The 9319-nt window shown below is 45.8% G+C and overlaps 2 non-coding genes across 2 annotated transcripts; both read right to left on the bottom strand.

Moving 5' to 3' along the window:
• Positions 1–6411: 6411 nt before the first annotated feature.
• trnav-aac (transfer RNA valine (anticodon AAC)) lies at positions 6412–6484 on the bottom strand. Its single transcript has one exon. It is a non-coding gene; the product is annotated as a tRNA-Val (tRNA).
• Positions 6485–7073: 589 nt separating this feature from the next.
• trnav-cac (transfer RNA valine (anticodon CAC)) lies at positions 7074–7146 on the bottom strand. Its single transcript has one exon. It is a non-coding gene; the product is annotated as a tRNA-Val (tRNA).
• Between the last annotated feature and the right edge of the window lie 2173 nt (positions 7147–9319).

Below are 9319 nucleotides of genomic sequence, written 5' to 3' on the forward strand. Positions count from 1 at the left end.
CTTCCAAATGCCATTGAGGCCCACTCCTGATGGAGAATACGAAGAGTACCAACCATGGAAAATGACAGACCTCGCCACTTTAATGGAACAGTTGCCCAGTCTACATGGGGGGGCCTCTGCATGGCTCCTCCAACTACAGACACTTACCTCTGGCCTACGCCTCTGTCTGGGAGACATGAAAGCTCTGTTGGCTAGAGCTACAGACCATACCACCATGATGGCTCTCATAAGAGACGCGGATCTGGCCACGGCCCCAGCTGCACTAGGTCTAGGACGATTCCGAACTCAGTTATGGGCTGAGTTGAGAAGAGCATACCCTACCGAACGAAACCACTCAACCCTGTCATCATTCACCATCAATCCAGGGGAACAACCAGCAGCCTACCTGGATAGAGCAAAGACAACATGGAGAACCGTTCATGAAGACCCATATGATCACACTGCTACCACACTCAGCATGTGGAAGGAAATGGTGGTGAACGGGACCCAGATGGGTCTGATGGCGCTACCTTTAGCTCAGTTTAACTCCCATGTACATCACCACATCACCCAATTCAACAGGGAAAAGGGTGGAGCGGATACACAAGTCCAGTCCCTACAGATTCAACTTCTGAAACTTCAACTGAAAGATGCGCAGAGGGGAGACAAACCACAGAAACAGATGGTGGCCGAGGCATCTACAGACATTGCCGATATAGTCACTAAAACAGTCACCCAGATGATGCAGCAACAAACTGTCCAGCAGACCTCCGCACCCGCTCCTACCCCTGCGCACTTAACACCAATGCCAATGGCAGCAGAGGGGGGACCACAGGTTGCATTCCAGTCACAATGGATTCCAGGACTGCCTAGAGGGGGAGTCTGCTACAACTGTAGGACGCCCGGTCACTACTCCAGGGACTGCCCATATCCACCGTCTCAACCTTAGCACCCACCCAGGGGAAGAAGGCCCTTCTACGGTCCACCTAGAGGGAGGGGTGGCTACAGGCCATCCCCTCAGCCACAACCACAGCCGCAAGCAAGAATTCAGAGTGAACAACCTGCATACAACCACCCAGTGCCATTGGCCTCCTACCCACCACAGCAGGCGCCGTTCCAGGGTATGTCAGGAGAATACCCACCATGGCAATAAAGCTGCCCCCCATCACCACGAGAGAAGGACCTGACCTCTCTACGGATCCCTTTCTCATCACCACTGACAACTCCAAGATTTTCCATTTGGATGTTTCTGAAAAGGAGGGGTTCACGGTCTCTGTCCTTTTTCAGAAACAAGAGGGGGAGCGTAGGGTGCTGCTGTACCACTCCTCCAACTTAGATAACACGGACAAGAACATGGCCGACGCTCTCAAAGCGGAAGACGAGCTACCTCACTCCTGCACCGAAACAGCTGCTAAAGAATTGAAACTAAGACCCGACCTGGGAAACACACCACTGACCAAACCTGACCTATGGTTATACACAGATGGCTGCTGCTACAAAGGAGAGAATGGTGATGTGGACTATGCAGTGGTGCAGCAGGCCCAGACGGCTCATACGTTACCCTTGAATCAGCCATCATCCCTCAACCAGCACCTGCCCAATTAGGTGAAATCATCGGATTGACGCAGGCCCTCATCAGAGGAAAAGGAAAGACTGTGAATATCTATACAGACTCAGCCTATGCTCATGGAGCAGTCCACACTGATGGACCCAGAACTTTTACGAGAAGCACATAGCCACACACACGAAGGCAAACTAAGGATTTTACAGAAGGTGTCTCACATCTGGTGGCACCCACACATGAAAATATGACAGATTTTTTTTATTTTTATTATTATTATTTTTCATATGACAATGATTTATTTTATGACAAATGCAATGTTTGTGACAGACACAACCCATTGAAACCATATCAAACACCAATGGGCACATACTCAGTACCTAATGCATGTTTTCAGGATATTAGTATAGACCACACCGACATGGGCCCCGACAATGTATTCTAAAGATAAACGCTATCTCCTAGTTATGATAGATAGGTTCACCAAATGGGTAGAAGCAATACCAACAGCGAAGGGGGATGCTAGGTAAGTCGTTAAGTGGCTGACAAACCAAACTAATACCCAGGTATGGCATCCAAAGAAAAATCTAATTTTACTATTTGGCTCACATTTCAATAACAAACACCTGAGACAGGTGGAAGCGATTTGGCATAACACACAGATTTGGTTCTGTGTACCACCCCCCGATCCCAAGGTCTCGTGAAACACAGGTCAACCGCTTAAATCCAAAATAGCTAAAGTATGTGCCGGGTCGAAGTTGAAATGGGTCGAAGCCCTGCCCCGGGCGTTGATGGCCATGAGTGCCTCACCAGGGTCAGGCACCCATCTCTCTCCTCATGAGATAATGACTGGTAGAGTCATGCCTGGTCCACCAAGGGAGGGAGGTCATATGCCTGCCCTTGATGTACAACATATTGTAATGTCTGATTATGTGAAAGAACTGACGGTTCTTTCTGCAGCCCTCTCTGTTCAGGTTCGCAAGGTCCAGGAGAGAGAACTGCCGGAAGCTCCAGCACCACTGAAGGTAAAGGTCGGAGACTGGGTAAGGGTAAAGGTCCACAAAAGAAAGTGGCTGGAACCCAGGTGGACTGGTCCGTACGAAGTGAAGGAGGTTACTTCACACTCAGTCCAGGTCAAAGGTAAATTGGGCGCACCTTGGCACCACCTCACACATTGTACACCAGCTCCAACCCCTTCCCGCACACTGACGGAAGTCAGAACTGACCTAAGTGGTCTACATTCGGTCCCAAATTCTACATCTATTTAGCCAAGGAAAATGGGAGGTACAGCCCCATACTCCCTGACTAAATCACACTTTCCCCCTGGGAACGGTTGGGGATCTCGGGACCCCTGTTTGTTATTTTTCTTCTCATAGGAGGGGTCACTTTGTGCACACTCACATGGCTCATAGACAAACAGATGCACCCACTACCGATTCACACACTGAATTCTACTCTGCCAGGTGAAACTAACTCTCTCTCTCTTCCCGCTTATCTACCACAAGACCATACCGTTTCTAGGCGTGAGGTGAGGGTCACTAAGTGCACCCCCCAGGAGTTGAAGAGCACCACCTTGTGTTTGCCTGTCAATGCCACCACCACCGCTTACCTGCCTTGGAGCCTTTTGGATCATGCGCGAAATAGTCTGGGGCTACCTGCCTGGACCTATTCCAGTTTTAACTGGTATATAACCAAAGGGGGATATGGTGAGTGGTCTTGGAAAAACCTGGTGGCAGAAACAGGATATGACTGGTCCAGCTATTCCAAGGGACGGGCTGTCCTTGCCTGGTGCAAACGGCTTACACTTTCACGCACTGGTTTTCAAATGAAGCTGATTGTACGGCCTGGGACCACTATGGGTTGCCAGGTTTTTACGTTGGCCCCATATGTAGATAGCAGCAGGGCCGAAGTCTATTTCACACTATATATCTGCTTTACGCCACAACCGCAGCCTACTTCTGTGACGGTGCGTGACGATATGGCAAAGCCACATACCCTACCCCAGCACAGGGATGGGTGGGGTTCTGCTGTTTTAGTGGCCACTACCCCTACCCCGGATGAGAACATTCGGGTTGCTACAGGTGTCTCAGGTTTGTCTAACAATTGGTTATTATTGACCGAACAAGCAGCCAATACAACCCCCACTAGTTGCGTAGTTTGCATGGGTGCAAGACCATTGCTCCGCATTGTCCCGGCCACTGTCAACATCGGATGTTTAATGCCCCTTATGGACAAAGACAATCCGACTGGTAATTGCTCCTTGTGGGATGCAGTTTACCCTGTGGTCTCCGCTACGGTCAGGGCACCAGTATTTTCCTCTGATGTTGCCAGGGCCAAATTCTCCTGTATTAACATGACAGGGGGTATACTACAGTTAGGGTTGCTCCCTGTGGGTTGGTGTACAAATACTATCATAGTAGTGGGTGGTTTTAAGCCAGTGATCAGGGCTGACATCTGGTGGTGGTGTGGGGGACCTCGGCTTTTTGACAGAACTCCCAATAATGCCACGGGTACTTGTGCGCTTGTAACACTTCTGCTGCCTATCTCTATTTACCCTATAGGTGTGGGTGATTTGGTGACCCGGATACAGGCTGTGGACCCACAGTTTCTGCCTACCAGAACCAAGCGGGAAGCAGCCCCGACTGGTGGGGATCCCACATATATTGATGCCATAGGTGTTCCTAGGGGGGTCCCTGATGAGTACAAGCTGGTGGACCAGGTCGCCGCAGGTTTTGAATCATCTCTCTGCTGGTGGTGCACTGTGAATAAAAATGTTGACCGCATTAACTATATACATTTCAATGTCCAAAAATTAGGTAACTGGACTCAACAAGGTTTTGAGGCCGTACATGGTCAACTGGCTGTCACCTCCCTTATGGCTTTTCAAAATCGCATTGCCGTTGACATGTTGCTGGCTGAGAAGGGTGGGATATGTTTTATGTTTGGGGAGCAATGTTGCACATTTATCCCTAATAACACAGCCTCTGATGGCAGCCTCACTTTGGCGTTAGAAGGCCTGCGTACCCTTAATGGTAAAATGAAATCCCACTCTGGGGTTGAAACCAGCATGTGGGACTCCTGGATGGATGCATTTGGTAAATATAAGGTCTTGGTCTCTTCTATTCGGGTCTCTATCTCTGTGTTTGTCGCTAGATTAACCCTCTGTGGCTGTTGTTTTATCCCATGTGCCCGCTCCCTGCTTTTTCGTGGTATTACTTCTGCTATTCCACCAAATAATGACCCTGCACTGATGTTCCCCCTCCTACAACAGGAGGATCCTCTGGTGGAGTTTGAAACATGCACATATGAGTAGTTGTCACGTCCCTTTCGAGACGTGAAGAGAGCGACTATAAATTTTACTTGCTTTTAATTCATGTCACGTCTCTTAGGAGACGTGAAAAGGGGGATTTGTAATGGAGTGTTATTTCCTATGCAAATGACCAGCTTACTGCTATTGCATTGCTATAACTGAGACAACACATAGCAACGTATTTTCACAGTAAAACATGGTAGGGCCCATACAGGATATCTCTCACACACACACACACTCACTGAAAAGACACACAGACTTGCCAAGACAGGAACGCACACACTTACACACACGCAGCCCCTCCCCTTCTGGATGGGCTCCAAAGACAAAGAACTCTGTCGAGAACCAATGGGATACTGACACCAGGCTGGAGGAGACTGTCTATCATCTACGAACAACCTACCAGAAGCCAGGACTACCAGAATCTACCTACGTCATTTCAATGTATAAAATGACCTGTACGATATGTGTCCGCCCTCTTTTTCCAATGGTTCGCATGAGAACTTGACGAAACGGAGCCGTGCACGTTTTGCCAGATATCATTACTCTTGAATAAACGGCCTTTACTATACCGTATCCGCCTTGTCCAGCGTCTCGACTTGGTCTCGTTTCTCATATACCTATTCATCAACAGTACCTTCAATGCTGCAGAAATGACCAATCATTTGAATTTACCACAGGTGGACTCCAATCAAGTTAAAGAAATATCTAAGGATGATCAATGGAAACAGGATGGACCTGAGCTCAATTTCCAGCCTCTATATCCATTATAATGTCCCTGATAAATGAATTTTCCTGGCTCAGAGAAGCTGTCAGTCTGGTCACATTCATACAGATCGCACGGAGGAGGTCCCCCAAAAAACAGCAACGTTGATCCACAGGTCGGAGAGGTAGACAGCAAGGTTTAGACAAACCTCAACTGTTTCAAACCAAATGCTAAGATCTGGGCATTGGGAAATATTGAATATTACATAATGTTTCCGCCCGGTTTCGAACCGGGGACCTTTCGCGTGTGAGGCGAACACGATAACCACTACACTACGGAAAATTAATGTGTGGAAAACTAAGGGTGTGACTGACTTTCGCGTGTGAGGCGAACGTGATAACCACTACACTACTGAAACTACAATACAAAAAGAGGAAGTGGTGGAAAATATTAGGAATGCCCACAAGTCTACCTCACATAACATCCCAAATTGAGTACCACAGAAAGAGCCATAATACCCATTAAAAACTAGCGGTCAAACAGGAAAATGGTTCCAATCGTTTTTCCACCATTCATGTTCCCCACGGGGGATTTTAAAAACACTTGAAATAAGGGCTGTGTTTCTTGTCGGCTTACCCTGGCATGGTAAACTATTTGAATCATTATGGACCTCAGACCACACATAGCAGGAATGTATTCAGAGCGCCCAAGCTAGCCACACATGCAGAGTGCGTTACGCGACTAAAAAAGGTAAGTCTGAATAGCAAATATTGAGAAGTGCGAAGGAAAAGCATGAATTCCGAAATTGGGACCGAGTCCTAAGTGAATAGGCTTACTGTCCAATTTGTTAAAATGTGTTTCCGCCCGGTCTTGAACCGGGGACCTTTCGCGTGTTAGGCGAACGTGATAACCACTACACTACGAAAACCTAAAAGAGTGGAATTCAAAGGGTGTGGCTGGCTTTGGCTGGGTGGGACATTTATCGATCTCAGAACCTAATGAAATCAGAAATTACTTAGTCCATTAATTAAGCAATAAGGCTTGAGAAGCCGGGAATTATTGTGTGCCGCCGGCTCTTGGAACAGGCTTGGTGGTTCAAAACTTCTTCCATTTAAGAGTGATGGAAGCCACTGTGTTCTTGGGTACCTTCAATGCTGCAGAAATGACCAATCATTTGAATTTACCACAGGTGGACTCCAATCAAGTTGAAGAAACATCTAAGGATGATCAATGGAAACAGGATGAACCTGACCTCAATTTCCAGCCTCATAGCAAAGGGTCTGAAAACGTATGTATATAAGTTTTTTTTATTTTATTTTTTTCATTAATAAAAACTATATGTTATCGCTTTGTCATTATGGGGTATTGTGTAAAGTACCCATTAACAACTAGCGGTCACATCAAGCAGCTGTAATGACAGAAAACAATCTAGGTAGACAGCAAGGTTTAGACAAACCTCAACTCTTTCAAACCAAATGTTAGCCTCTGGGCATTGGGAAATATTGAATATTGAAAAATGTTTCCGCCCAGTTTTGAACCGGGGACCTTTCGCGTGTGAGGCGAACGTGATAACCACTACACTACGGAAACCTAATGTTTGGAAAACTAAGGGTGTGACTGACTTTCGCGTGTGAGGCGAACGTGATAACCACTACACTACTGAAACTACAATACAAAAAGAGGAAGTCGTGGTAAATATTAGGAATGCCCACAAGTCTACCTCACATAATATCCCAAATTGAGTACCACAGAAAGAGCCATTATACCCATTAAAAACTAGCGGTCAAACAGGAAAATGCTTCCAATCGTTTTTCCACCATTCATGTTCCCCACGGGGGATTTTAAAAACACTTGAAATAAGGGCTGTGGCTCTTGTCGGCTTACCCTGGCATGGTAAACTATTTGAATCATTATGGACCTCAGACCACACGTAGCAGGAATGTATTCAGAGCGCCCAAGCTAGCCACACATGCAGAGTGCGTTACGCGACTAAAAAAGGTATGTCTGAATAGCAAATATTGAGAAGTGCGAAGGAAAAGCATGAATTCCGAAATTGGGACAGAGTACTAAGTGAATAGGCTTACTGTAAAAAAAAATAATATGTTTCCGCCCGGTCTCGAACCGGGGACCTTTCGCGTGTGAGGAAAACGTGATAACCACTACACTACGGAAACCTAATGAGTGGAATTTAAAGGGTGTTGCTGACTTTGGCTGGGTGGGACATTTATCACTCTCAGGACCTAATGAAATCAGAAATTACTTAGTCCATTAATTAAGCAATAAGGCTTGAGAAGCTGGGAATTATTGTGTGCCGCCGGCTCTTGGAAGAGGCTTGGTGGTTCAAAACTTCTTCCATTTAAGAGTGATGGAAGCCACTGTGTTCTTGGGTACCTTCAATGCTGCAGAAATGACCAATCATTTGAATTTACCACAGGTGGACTCCAATCAAGTTGAAGAAACATCTAAGGATGATCAATGGAAACAGGATGGACCTGAGCTCAATTTCCAGCCTCATAGCAAAGGGTCTGAAAACGTATGTAAATAAGTTTTTTTTTAAATATTTTTTCATTAATAAAAATAATATGTTATCGCTTTGTCATTATGGGGTATTGTGTATAGTACCCATTAAAAACTAGCGGTCACATCAAGCAGCTGTAATGACAGAAAACAATCTAAATTTTTGTTTGTTTTACCTTGGATTATATTGCCATTTATTTGGATATATCCATTACAATGACCCTGATAAATGAATTTGCCTGGCTCAGAGAAGCTGTCAGTCTGGTCACATTCATACAGATCGCACGGAGGAGGTCCCCCAAAAAACGGCAACATTGATCCACAGGTCGGAGTTGTAGACAGCAAGGTTTAGACAAACCTCAACTGTTTCAAACATAATGCTAGCCTCTGGGCATTTTGAAATATTGAATATTACAAAGTGTTTCTGCCCGGTTTCGAACCGGGGACCTTTCGCATGTGAGGCAAACTTGATAACCACTACACTACGGAAATCTAATGTGTGGAAAACTAAGGGTGTGACTGACTTTGGCTGGGTGCGACATTTATCGCTCTCAGAACCTAATGAAATCAGAAATTACTTCGTCCATTAATTAAGCAATAAGGCTTGAGAAGCCGGGAATTATTGTGTGCCGCCGGCTCTTGGAAGAGGCTTGGTGGTTCAAAACTTCTTCCATTTAAGAGTGATGGAAGCCACTGTGTTCTTGGGTACCTTCAATGCTGCAGAAATGACCAATCATTTGAATTTACCACAGGTGGACTCCAATCAAGTTGAAGAAACATCTAAGGATGATCAATGGAAACAGGATGAACCTGAGCTCAATTTCCAGCCTCATAGCAAAGGGTCTGAAAACGTATGTATATACGTTTTTTTTTAAATATTCTTTTCATTAATAAAAACTATATGTTATCGCTTTGTCATTATGGGGTATTGTGTATAGTACCCATTAACAACTAGCGGTCACATCAAGCAGCTGTAATGACAGAAAACAATCTAGGTAGACAGCAAGGTTTAGACAAACCTCAACTGTTTCAAACCAAATGTTAGCCTCTGGGCATTGGGAAATATTGAATATTGAAAAATGTTTCCGCCCGTTTCGAACCGGGGACCTTTCGCGTGTGAGGCGAACGTGATAACCACTACACTACGGAAACGTAATGTTTGGAAAACTAAGGGTGTGACTGACTTTCGCGTGTGAGGCGAACGTGATAACCACTACAATACTGAAACTACAATACAAAAAGAGGA

This window comes from Oncorhynchus kisutch, linkage group LG30 (genome assembly GCF_002021735.2).
Source record: "Oncorhynchus kisutch isolate 150728-3 linkage group LG30, Okis_V2, whole genome shotgun sequence".
Taxonomy (NCBI): Eukaryota; Metazoa; Chordata; class Actinopteri; order Salmoniformes; family Salmonidae; genus Oncorhynchus; species Oncorhynchus kisutch.